The sequence below is a fragment of the Bos javanicus genome, chromosome 19, assembly GCF_032452875.1.
Source record: "Bos javanicus breed banteng chromosome 19, ARS-OSU_banteng_1.0, whole genome shotgun sequence".
Lineage (NCBI taxonomy): Eukaryota > Metazoa > Chordata > Mammalia > Artiodactyla > Bovidae > Bos > Bos javanicus.
The window spans coordinates 7,023,017-7,036,744 of NC_083886.1; the positions used below are offsets into that span (position 1 = coordinate 7,023,017).

Genomic DNA, 13,728 nt, shown 5'->3' on the forward strand with positions numbered 1-13,728 from the left:
AAATTCTTTTCTTCTAAACTTCAACAAAAGCTGCTTGCACAAACTATTTAATATCTGCCCCTATTAACAAGCCACATATTTGATGTATTAAGAAGTCAGAAGCTGGTCACTTCACTTCTTTCTACTGCCTCCAGTTGTTAGAATACTGGCAATGCGCATAAATATGTTTACTGGATCCAGGTAGATTTCCCAGCATCAGACTGATGGGATCATATTTTAGAGCTCCATACACCTGTGTGACTTCTGCATGCTTGATTACTTTCTGTTTGTCATACAGAAGAGACATGCTGCAGAGAACTAATCCACCATCAGTTGCCACTGAGTACGGAGTGGCACCAGCCACAGTGGGAGGTCAAAAAACATAGATCCCAGTGAGGACACAGACCAGACCCAGGCCCACTCCCTGGGCTCCCATTTTCAGAAACTTCTCACTGGGCACACACACCTATGGTCACACGGAAGAGGCCTCCCACAATGCCAACTGTGTACCACTCAGCTCTGAGAAGAGGCCCCCTTAATATAGTCAGAGGAGCCACCACTGCACACATCACACCAGGATACGGTAACCGCGCAAGATGCTTGGGGCCTGGACTCTAGTCATATGATATCAACAATACCAACACTTCAGCTTCAATCATCGCTGACAGCAGGTGCCATTGAAACTGCACCCATTGTTACACGAGCCTTTCATCATGAAGTTCATGAGAGCAGTTCTGCTCACTGCCAGAAAAGACGAGCTGTGAAACCAATACTTCTGCGAAGTATGTATAGGTGGAACGAATTCTATCCTTTACATGAAAGTGAAAGTGAAGTTGCTCAGTCGTGTCCGACTCTTTGCGACCCCGAAGACTGTAGCCTACCAGGTTCCTCTGTCCATGGGATTCTCCAGGCAAGAATACTGGAGTGGATTGCCATTGCCTTCTCCAGGGGATCTTCCCAACCCAGGGATTGAACCTGGGTCTCCTGCATTGCAGGCAGACACTTTAACCTCTGAGCCACCAAGGAAGCCCATCCTTGTACATTGCTGTTGCTGCGTCGCTTCAGTCGTGTCCGACTCTGTGCGACCCCATGGACTGCAGCCTACCAGGCTCTTCTGTCCATGGGATTTTCCAGGCAAGAGTACTGGAGTGGGTTGCCATTACTGAGGCTAAATTACGGCCATTTCAATCGTCCCAATCCCATTAGACATTCTCAGCCCGTAGTAACACAAAGCTCATAGACCAACATCTTCCCATCGGATCTATTTAAAATGTTTTTTCCAACGATGGTTCCAAAGCTGCCACCGTGAGTTCTTGGCCAGTTTTCCCATGCTGGATTCCAATTCTTGTCTTTGTGGCATATTCCCTGCTGGGTGTTAGGAGCTACTGATTCTTCGTCATGGAATTCTTTTTTTTTTTTTTAAGAATTGTTTCCAATTGTTTACATGTTGCTTCCAATTCTTTACATAAAAAGAATAATTTTGTATAAACAACAAGGACCTACTCTACTGCACAGGGAACTATACTCAATATCCCACAACCCACAGTGGAAAAGAATCCAAACAAGAATACATACATATATCCACACATATATATATATGTATAACTGAATCACCTTGCTGTATACTGTAAACCAGCTATACTTCAACAACAAAAATAAGTCCATGATTCACATTTTAAAAAAAGCTATATTTAAAAGTATACTTTGTGAAGTCACTTTACTTCTGTGCTTGTTTAGTCTAATCAGTATTTCTTATTGAGGTATTGGCAAATTCAAATATATAATTATCTTCCCTAATTCTTTACTCAGAGGGTAGCATACTGTAAACACTTTTTCACACTTTCTTTTTTTTTAAATTTATTTTATTGAAGCATAGTTGATCTACAATGCTGTATTAGTTTCACGTGTTGTTGTTGTTGCTTAGTCACTAAGTCATGTCAGACTTTTGCAAAGTGATTTAGTTTTTTAATATATATGCATATATATTCTTTTTCATGTTATCTTCCATCGATGGGATTCTTCACCATAGGAAAGGTGAAAGCTGGGTGGAAAGCCCTGGAAGGTGGTGTCCGCAGACACACAAGTCTTGCAGCCAGCGTGCTGGTGCAGCAGGTTTACCGGGCACATCTGAAATGCTCAGTCCCTGGTCCCCTCAGTGCTCAGTTTCCCTTTAGGGCTGGCAAAACACAACCACACACATGTCCTGTGCCCTCCGTCCACCTCTTACTCTATAATTTTCACTTAATAAAAATTCTCTTGAGCTAAAATCTCAGACGGAGAAGGCAATGGCACCGCACTCCAGTACTCTTGCCTGGAAAATCCCATGGACGGAGGAGCCTGGTAGGCTGCAGTCCATGGGGTCGCTAAGAGTTGGACACGACTGAGCGACTTCACTTTCACTTTTCACTTTCATGCATTGGAGAAGGAAATAGCAACCCACTCCAGTGTTCTTGCCTGGAGAATCCCAGGGACAGGGGAGCCTGGTGGGCTGCCATCTGTGGGGTCGCACAGAGTCGGACACGACTGAAGCGACTTAGCAGCAGCAGCAGCAAGATCTCAGACAATGTGAACAAAAATCAGGGAAGAAATAAATGAGTAAAACTATGCTAAAGTCTTCATCCTAAATAAGAAAAATTCCCAAGAAGGGTAGTACTAAAGAATGTGCTAACTACTGGACAGTGGCACTCACCTCCCATGCTAGTAAGGTCATGCTTAAAATCTTTCATGCTAGGCTTCAGTGTTATGTGAACCAAGAACTTCCAGATGTCTAAGCTGGGTTTATAAAAGGGAGAGGAACCAGAGATCAAGTTGCCAACACTCACTGGATTATAGAGAAAGCAAGGAAATTCCAGAAAAACATCCACTTCTGTTTCATCAACTACACTAAAGTCTTTGTGGGGACCATAAAAAACTGTGGAAACCTTTCAGAGAGATGAGAATACCAGACCATCTTACTTGTCTCCTGAAATCTGTATGTGGATCAAGAAGCAATACTTAGAACCCTGTGTGGAACAACAGATTGGTTCAACATTGAGAAAGGAGTATGTTAGCGCTGTCTGCTTTCACCCTGTTTGTTTAACCTCTATGTTGAGCACATCATGAGAAATGCCAGGCTGGGTGAGTTACAAGCTGGAAACAAGATAGGAGGGAGAAATATCAACAATCTCAGATATGCGGATGATACCACTCTAGCGGCAGAAAGCGAGGAAGGAACTAAAGAACTTCTTGAAGGTGAAGGAGGAGAGTTAAAGAGTCAGGCTTAAAACTAAATATTAAAAAAAAAAAAAAAACTAATATCATGGAAGTGAAAGGCAAAGGAGAAAAGGAAAGATATACCCATTTGAATGCAGAGTTCCAAAGAATAGCAAGAAGAGATAAGAAAGCCTTCTTCACTGATCAATGCAAAGAAATAGAGGAAAATAATAGAATGCAAAAGACTAGAGATCTCTTCAAGAAAGTTACAGATACCAAGGGAACATTTCATGCAAAGATGGGCACAATAAAGGACAGAAATGGTATGGACCTAAAAGAAGCAGAAGATATTAAGAAGAGGTGTCAAGAATACACAGAAGAGCTATACAAAAAAGATCTTCATGACCCAGATAACCATGATGGTGTGATCACTCACCTAGAGCCAGACATCCTGGAATGTGAAGTCAAGTGGGCCTTAGGAAGCACCACTACTAACAAAGCTAGTGGAGGTGATGGAATTCTAGTTGAGCTATTTCAAATCCTAAAAGATGATGTTGTGAAAGTGCTGTACTCACTATGATAGCAAATTTGGAAAACTCAGCAGTGGCTACAGGACTGGAAAAGTCAGTTTTCATTCGAATCCCAAAGAAAGGCAATGCCAAAGGATGCTCAAACTACCACACAATTGCACTCATCTCACACACTAGCAGAGTAATGCTCAAAATTCTCCAACCAGGCTTCAACAGTATGTGAACTGTGAACTTCCGGATGTTCAGGCTGGATTGGAGAAGGAAATGGCAACCCACTCCAGTGTTCTTGCCTGAAGAATCCTAGGGATGGGGGGGCCTGGTGGGCTGCCATCTCTGGGGTTGCACAGAGTCGGACACGACTGAAGTGACTTAGCAGCAGCAGCAGCAGCAGCAGAGGAACCAGAGAACAATTGCAAACCTCCTCTGGATCATCGAAAAAGCAAGAGAGTTCCCCCCAAAAAAACCCCACATCTACTTCTGCTTTATTGACTATGCCAAAGCCTTTGACTGTGTGGATCACAGTAAATTGTGGAAAAGAGATGGGAATACCAGACCACCTACCTGCCTCCTGAGAAATCTGTGTGCAGTTCAAGAAGCAACAGTTAGAACTGGACATGGAACAGCAGACTGGCTCCAAATCGGGAGAGGAGTATGTCAAGGCTGTACATTGTCACCCTGCTTATTTAACTTATATGCAGAGTGTATCATGAGAAATGCTGGGCTGGAAGAAACACAAGCTGGAATCAAGATTGCTAGGAGAAATATCAATAACCTCACATTTACAGATGACACCACGCTTATGGCAAAAACTGAAGAGGAACTAAAGAGTCCCTTGATGAGTGTGAAAGAGGAGAGTGAAAAAGTGGGCTTAAAACTCAACATTCAGAAAACTAAGATCATGATATCTGGTCCCATCACTTCATGGCAAATAGATGGGGAAACAATGGAAACAGTGACAGAATTTATTTTTGGGTGTTCCAAATCACTGCAGATGGTGACTGCAGCCATTAAATTAAAAGATTCTTGCTCCTTGGAAGAAAAGCTATGACCAACTTAGACAGCATATTAAAAAGCAGAGACATTAGTTTGCTGACAAAGATCCACATAGTCAAAGCTATGGTTTTTCCATTAGTCACGTATGGATATGGATGTGAGAATTCAACTATAAGGAAAGCTGAGCACCGAAGAATTAATGCTTTTGAACTGTGGTGTTGAATAAGACATTTGAGAGTCCCTTGGATGGCAAGGAGATCCAACCAGTCAGTCCTATAGGAAATCAGTCCTGAATATTCATTGCAAGTACTGATGCTGAAGCTGAAACTCCAATACTTTGGCCATCTGATGTGATGAACTGACTCATTGGAAAATACCCTGATGCTGGGAAAGATTGAAGGCAGGAGGAGAAGTGGATGACAGAGGATGAGATGGTTTGAATGGCATCACCAATGTGATGGACATGAGTTTGAGCAAGCTCTGGGAGTTGGTGATGGACAGGGAAGCCTGGCATGCTGCATTCTGTGGGGTTGCAAAGAGTCAGACACGACTGAGTGATTGAACTGAACTGAAGATCATGGCATCTGGGCCCATTACTTTACCGCAAATAGAAGGGGAAAAAGTGGAAGTAGTGACAGACTTCCTCTTCTTGGACTCTAAGATCATTGCAAATGGTGACTGCAGCCATCAAATCAGAAGCTTCTTGGCAGGAAAGCTATGACAAACCTAGACAGTGTTTTGTTTTTTTTTTTTTGCATTTCTTTTTCTTGGGGATGGTCTTGCTCCCTGTCTCCTGTACAATGTCACGAACCTCCATCCATAGTTCATCAGGTACTCTGTCTATCAGATCTAGGCCCTTAAATCTATTTCTCACTTCCACTGTACAGTCATAAGGGATTTGATTTAGGTCATACCTGAATGGTCTAGTGGTTGTCCACTAGAAATGGTTTTCCACTGGAAAGCAAAATGGCTGTCTGAGGGGGCCTTACAAATAGCTGAGAAAAGAAGAGAAGCAAAAGGCAAAGGAGAAATGGAAAGATATACCCATCTGAATGCAGAGTTCCAAAGAATAGCAAGGAGAGATAAGAAAGCCTCTTCACTGATCAATGCAAAGAAATAGAGGAAAAGAATAGAATGGGAAAGACTAGAGATCTCTTCAAGAAAATCAGACATACCAAGGGAAAATTTCATGCAAAGATGGGCTCAATAAAGGACAGAAATGGTATAGACCTAACAGAAGCAGAATATTTTAAGAAGAGGTGGCAAGAATACACAGAAGAACTGTACAAAAAAGATCTTCATGACCCAGATAATCACGAAAGTGTGATCAATCACACTCACCTAGAGCCGGACATTCTGGAATGTGAAGTCAGGTGGGACTTAGGAAGCATCACTACGAACAAAGCTAGTGGAAGTGATGGAATTCCAGTGGAGCTATTTCAAATTTTAAAAGATGATGCTGTGAAAGTGCTGCACTTAATATGTCAGCAAATATGGAAAACCCAGCAGTGGCCACAAGACTGAAAAAGGTCAGTTTTCATTCCAATCCCAAACAAAGGCAGTGCCAAAGAATGTTCAAACTACTGCACAATTGCATTCATTTCACACGCTAGTAAAGTAATGCTCAAAATTCTCCAAGCCGGGCTTCAGCAATATGTGAACTGTGAACTTCCAGATGTTCAAGCTGTTCAAGCTGGTTTTAGAAAAGGCAGAGGAACCAGAGATCAAGTTGCCAACATCCGCTGGATCACTGAAAAAGCAAGAGAGTTCCAGAGAAACATCTATTTCTGCTTTATTGACTATGCCAAAGCCTTTGACTTGAGTAAACTCTGGGAGTTGGTGATGGACAGGAGGCCTGGCGTGCTGTGGTTCATGGAGTTGCAAAGAGTCAGACATGACTGAGCTACTGAACTGAACTGAGACAGTGTGTTGAAAACCAAAGACTTATTCTGCTGACACTGGTCTGTATAGTCAAGAGTATGGTGTTCCCAGTGGTCACTTACAGTTGCAAGAGCCGGACTGTAAAGATGACAGAATGCCAAAATATTGATGCCTTGAAACTGTGGTGCTGGAGAAGACTCCTGAAAGTCCCTTGGACAGCAAGGAGATCAAACCAGGCAATCTTAAAGGAAGTCAACCCTGAATGCTCAGTGGAAGGACTGATGCTGAAGCTGAAGTTCCAGTGTTTTGGTCATCTGATGTATTCAGTCGAGTCATTGGAAAGTCCCTGATGCTGGGAAGACTGAGGGCAGAAGGAGAAAAAGTCATCAGAGGATGAGATTGCTGGATGGCATCACAGATGCAATGGACATGAACTTGGGCAAACTTCAGGAGATGGTGAGGGACGGGGGGGCCTGGTGTGCTGCAGTCCATGGGGCCACAAAGAGTTGGGCATGACTGGACAACTGAACAACAACAAAAAGATCTCAGTCTATCTGAGGAAATCAGGGAAGGAATAGATTAGTAGAACTATGCTAATGTCTTCATCTTAAATAAAATAGTTCAAGATACAAATTATTAATGTCAGCAATTAGAAAGCAATTTTGTAGCTTGCTTTAGGAACAGCACACTCTATCACTTATCTGGTCTGCCTTCCTTTCTTCTTCTCCCTTTTCCCTTTCTGATTAGGAATGTGTCACAGACATGATGACATTCTATATTTTTTTATCTGAATATCATACCAGCTGGAAGCATTCTGCATTCCTTTTGGCTTTGGACTTTTCATAACCTATGATCAGAGCATAGATGGTTAAAGATGGCTGCTTTATCCAGTTCCCTAGGCAGGATTTATGTAATGTTAGTGCTCATTTATTTTGATATGGAGATTGAGCTTGGGAGGATGTGCATGGATTTAAGCTGTACACTTGTCTCCAGGATACAGAGAATGCTCTGGTGCGCTAAAACTTTGACAGTGCTGATTGGCAGGATGCCAAATGCAACCTAGAGGGCATCATAAGCAGTAGATGTCATAACAGAAATTCCTGGTGGTTTTCCTTTGGAAATACATCAAGATTCTAAACCTTTCTCACTAACTTCACTATTTCTACTTTACTGTTACCTCCCAATGTAACAATTGTAACTAGCTGGATTGCTCACCATTCCCCACTCCCTGACTCAGTTTATTGTCAACATGATTATCTGAGTGATTCTTTAAAAACATAAATCAGACCATGCTCAAAACCTTCTAGGGATTTCCCACTTGACTTCAGCAAAAGTCAACATCCCTACAATGATAGAATAGGGCCCGACCTAGCTCTCCTCTCCTTTCCAAGCACTTTCCTCCTCATCTATTCTGCTCCAGCCAAGTGGATATTCCAAGCCACTTCCACCTCAGGAGCTTTTTTTTCTAACTGGAAGAAAGTTGCTTTACAATGCTGTACTGGTTTCTGGTGTACACAACGTGAATCAACCATTGTTGCTGTAGTAAGTCGTGTCTGACTCTTTGCTGCAGCATGCTAGGCTTCCCTGTCCTTCACCAACTCCCAGAACTTCCTCAAACTCATGGTCATCGAGTCAGTGATGCCATCCAACCATCTTATCTTCTGTCGTCCCCTTCTCCTCCTGCCCTCAATCTTTCCCAGCATCAGGGTCTTTTCCAATGAGTCAGCTCTTCACTTCAGGTGGCCAAAGTATTGGAGCTTCAGCTCAGCATCAATCCTTCCAATGAATATTCAGGATTGATTTCCTTTAAGGTTGACTGGTTTGATCTCCTTGGGGTCCAAGGGGCTGCAGCACCACAGTTCAAGTGCATCAGTTCTTCAGAGCTCAGCCTTCTTTACGGTCCAACTGTCACATCCTTACATGACTACCGGAATAACCATAGGTTAGACCACACAGGTCTTTGTCCGCAAAGTGATGTCTCAGCTTTTTAATACACTGTCTAGGTTTGTCATAGCTTTTCTTCTCAGGAGCAAGTGTTTCCTTTTAATTTCATGGCTGCTGTCACTGTCCTCAATGATTGGGAGCCTAAGAAAATAAAATCCACCACTGTTTCTATTAAAAAATGGAAAACCCCATCCATTTGCCATGAAGTGATGGGACTGGGTGCCCTGACCTTCCGTTTTTGGATGCTGAGTTCTAAGCCATGAGTATACACATGTTCCCTCCCTCTTAGCCTCCCTCCCAGCCCCCCAGCCCCCTCTAGGTTGTCACAGAGCATTGGCCCGAGCTCCCTGGGTTGTCAGCCGCTTCCCACCAGCTATCCACTTTACACATGGCAGAGTATGTGTCAAGGCTGCTCTCCCAACTTGTCCTTCCCTCTCCTTCCCCCGCTGTGTCTGCAAGTCTGTTCTCTGTGTCAGCATCTCTGTTCCTGCCCTGCAGATAGGTTCATCAGCACCATTTTTCTAGATTCCATATTTATGCATTCATATATGGCATCCAGTCCCGCCACTTCATGGGAAATAGATGGGGAAACAGTGGAAACAGTGTCAGACTTTATTTTTCTGGGCTCCAAAATCATTACAGATGGTGACTGCAGCCATGAAATTAAAAGACGCTTACTCCTTGGAAGGAAGGTTATGACCAACCTAGATAGCATATTGAAAAGCAGAGACATTACTTTGCCAACAAAGGTTCGTCTAGTCAAGGCTATGGTTTTTCCAGTGGTCATGTATAGATGTGAGAGTTGGACTGTGAAGAAGGCTGAGCGCCAAAGAATTGATGCTTTTGAACTGTGGTGTTGGAGAAGACTCTTGAGAGTCCCTTGGACTGCAAGGAGATCCAACCAGTCCATTCTGAAGGAGATCAGCCCTGGGATTTCTTTGGAAGGAATGATGCTAAAGCTGAAACTCCAGTACTTTGGCCACCTCATGCGAAGAGTTGACTCATTGGAAAAAACTCTGATGCTGGGAGGGGTTGGGGGCAGGAGGAGAAGGGGACGACAGAGGATGAGATGGCTGGATGGCATCACTGACTCGATGGACGTGAGTCTCAGTGAACTCTGGGAGTTGGTGATGGACAGGGAGGCCTGGCGTGCTGTGATTCATGGGGTCGCAAAGAATTGGACACGACTGAGCGACTGATCTGATCTGATCTGATATGATATTTGTTTTTCTCTTTCTGACTTACTTCACTCTGTATAACAGGCTCTTGCTTCATCAACCTCAGTTTCCCCCCAGAATCTTAGAACCTGATGTTTTCTTGGCTTGAAATGTTCTTCCTCCAATTATCCACATGACTTGTTTCCTGACTTCCCCATGTCATTGCTAAAACATGACCATAGGAGAGGGGCTTTGCATGACCACTCCTTACAAAATAGTCACTCCCCTGCACCCTGTTCAGGGGGCTCCCTTTCTCCTTTATTTCCTTTCTTGTTCTCCATGGCACTTGTTCACATCCGATGTACTCCGAGCTCTGTTATGTATTTTCTTAGATGTAGATCTCCTGGAGTGCAGGCTTCATGAGGGCAGGCAGCTTGTTCCATATATGGATGGATCCTGGCACACCACCCAAAGCATGGCACAGGAGGTGCTGAGTATGTATCTGGGGATGGCCATCACAAGCATACCTCTTGGCTTTCTTGGTAAAGTTTCACACTGCTTATTATGAGATAACGGTCATAAAAAGAGACCTCCTAGATGGGGGACTAGAGACAGTATCATACAATGAGTGGAAAGGTCAGGCCTGGTGTTGTGGGTTGAATTGTGTCCCCTCAAATTCATATGATGAAGCCCTAACCCCCAGTACCTCAGAAGGACAGCATTTGGAGACAGGTCCCTTAGAGAGGTGATTAAACTAAAATGAAGCCTTACAGTGGGTCCTCATCCAATATGGTTGCTGTACTTATAAGAGAGGAAATTTGGACATGTGGGGAGACACCAGGGCTGTGCACACATGGCAAGGCCATGTGAGGATTCAGTAAGAAGGTGACCTTAGGAGAAGCGAAACCTGTCAAGACCTGGGTTTTGAACTTCTGGCCTCCAGAACTGTGAAAAGAAAAATTGGGTTGTTTAAATGACTCAGTCTGTGGTACTTTGCTATGGTAGCCCTAGCGAATTAATAAGGCAAGTGATATTTTGAGTTGGACTTGCAAATGTCTGGGTCTGCTTATATATATGACACCAAGCGGGAAACACAAACTAATTGAAGGTTTTTAAAGGTCCAGTGATTCCAGGGAGTTCGTAATCACTAAGAGAGAAAGGTATCCTACTAGTAGAAATTGCACAGAGCTAGGCTGACTTCAGAGTTGATTCATTGGAAAAGACTCTGATGCTGGGAGGGATTGGGGGCAGGAGGAGAAGGGGACGACAGAGGATGAGATGGCTGGATGGCATCACTGACTCGATGGACGTGAGTCTCAGTGAACTCCGAGAGTTGGTGATGGACAGGGAGGCCTGGCGTTCTGCGATTCATGGGGTCTCAAAGAGTCGGACACGACTGAGCGACTGATCTGATCTGATCTGAGGTTGACTTCAATCTCAGGATAAAAAAGGCTTCCCTAATGGGAGACCCACCACCATGTGCCAAGTCTCCTTCCAATGGATTTGCATGAACTGAGCCACCCGGTTCTCCCAGCAACTCCAAGAGAGCTTGTCACCTCATTTTTCATATGAGAACACTAAGGCACAGACAGGGTGGCAAAGTTGGCCAAGGTCATAGGTTTTAAGTGGCAGAACCAAGGTTCAAATTAGGCGGTGGCTCTGAAACTTGTACAGAACTTGGAACTTCTACATTCCACCTCTTTTTATGTGTCTTACCATGCTTGCAAGAGGATTTCCCCCAACATTTAGATTTGCTAGTCACCGGTCTATCCGTTTAGTTTCTATTAGCACCAACCTACCTTTTCAGCTTAATTTTTTCTGCTCATATACATTTAGAAAAACCATAACATCCCTTTGTCTCTCAACTTTTCCCTCTCCCCTCTTCTTCTCCCATGTCCCTGCTTTCTTGGTCTTTGCCTCCCTCCTTGTGTTTTTGAGGTCATTCTAGCTTCCTATAGAGCCTTCTGTCCTCATTCTTGCCTCCTATCCTTATCTAGAACCTACTCTTAGAGATCAAATCCAAATCCCAACTCCCCCATAGGGTCTTACTTTCTTCTCTGAAAATTTCATTGTACACACAGATAATTTGAGAGTTAATCATGTACTTTTTAATTAAAATTCTTCTATATTTGGCTCAATATTATGTATAAATATCCTCAAATCTTAACTCTTCAACAGTTTTATGTCTCATTTTCAAAATAGACCTGATTCATTGAAGACATGGATGAAATACTCCATATGATAATCTGAAAATAGAGACATTGATCTGCTTTGATATGCAAAAACAGTCAAGATAGAAGAAGGAGATAATAAATGTCGTTCTAATTGACAGCTAGCATCATGTTGAATGCATTATATACATTAGCTCATTTATTCCTTACAGTGTGTAAGTATCATTATCGCTATATTATAGATGAAGGAAATGAAGGTTAAAGGTACTGTATAGTTTGTCCAAAGTGATACAACTTGTAAGTGTTATGCTAGCATTTGGAAGTGCTGTGATGGATTAATAAGAAGGATTTATAATAATAAGGAATTTAAATAGTGTGAGTTATCAGAAAAACTAGAAAGTGAAGTCGCTCAGTCATGTCCGACTCTGCGATCCCATGGACTGTAGCCCACCAGGCTCCTCTGTCCATGGAATTTTCCTGGCAAGAATACTGGAGTGGTTGCCATTTCCTTCTTCAGGGGATTTTCCCAACCCAGTGTTCGAACCTGGGTCTCCCGTCTTACAGGCAAACTCTTCACCATCTGAGCCACCAGAGTTATCAGAAGGGAGAATGCAAATTGACCTCGGAAGTTCTGGTAGCCATAACCTAGAAAATTTGGTTGTCCATCAAATTCTCTGTTCTTCTTGAGCACACAGCTGGACCACGGCAGTTAGGTGTGGATTTATGCCTGAGCTTTAGCCAGTGGGTTTGAGCACAAAGGATGGAGGCTGTCTCTGAGCTTGTCTTTTCCAGGATAGGATGCAGATGCTGCTGCTGTGATCCTGCAGGTGACAGAGCCACGCGATGGAAGAAACCCAGGCCCCTGAATCACCACATGGAAGCCTGCTGTTAGGGGGACGCCACCCTGACATTGTGACGTGAGCAAGAAAAGAGCTTATTGGAGGGACCTACCTGTTACTGCAGCCTCGTTGACCTAACTGCTGCAATCTAGGAACTGGCAAGGGAGTCGGAGAGCTCTCAGCCTGGAACTAAGAATTTGCTGTGGAATGTAAAGACCGTCTTAGAATACCTCTCACTCACAAATTGGCAGCCTCTATTTCACAGATGGTGGGGTAACAGCAGAAGTGTCTGTTCATTAGTGGCAGCCTATGGTCGATTGTTGGAGAAGGGCCTGGTAACTAGCTCCATTATTCTTTCCTGCAGAATCCCATGGACAGAGGAGCATGGCGGGCTACAGTGCATAGCATCGCAAAAAGTCGGACAAGACTGAAGCAATTTAGCATGCACGGTCCATTGTGCCACAAAACACTTTTAAGTAGAATGAAACAAACTGGAGAATAACACCTCTTATAGTGATGAGGAATAGACATTTTCCATCTGCCCCTAAATTGAAAATTCCCTGATTCAGGCACAGCAGTTTCTAAAGTTTCTGAATTGTAATGGCCCAAACATAATACCTTATAGAACAACTGAGAATTTATAAGGTTCTATAAAAATTCAAATTACAATGCTTCTTGCTACTTTAGTCAGTAGTTCAAACATAAAAAATTAAAATTTTAATTAAAAAATTAATTAATTAATTAAATTAAAATTTAATTAATTAAATTAAAATTTAATTAAATTAAATTTTAATTAATTAAATTTAATTTAAAAATTAAAAATTAATTAAAAATTAAATCTGGATTAAAAAAAATCCGGAGGATTGACACGATTTATGAAAAACTTTTAAATGAGTGACAGAGTTAGACACACGGGTTAAGATGACGCGTTCCACTGAAGGTCTCTCTTTTGCCTTCACTGCCCTCTGTCATCCGTCCAGTCTCCTTTGAACTCCTATTTGATGTCAAGAACTGCCTTCTGTGAAGCATTTCTAGGCATTTC

General features: G+C 42.9%; 1 non-coding gene and 1 pseudogene across 1 annotated transcript; both read right to left on the reverse strand.

Annotated features, from left to right (window-relative positions):
* Positions 1 to 3: 3 nt before the first annotated feature.
* On the reverse strand, positions 4 to 6,049 carry LOC133233064 (growth hormone-inducible transmembrane protein-like; annotated as a pseudogene).
* TRNAC-GCA (transfer RNA cysteine (anticodon GCA)) lies at positions 934 to 1,005 on the reverse strand. The gene has a single exon. It is a non-coding gene; the product is annotated as a tRNA-Cys (tRNA).
* Positions 6,050 to 13,728: the final 7,679 nt, after the last annotated feature.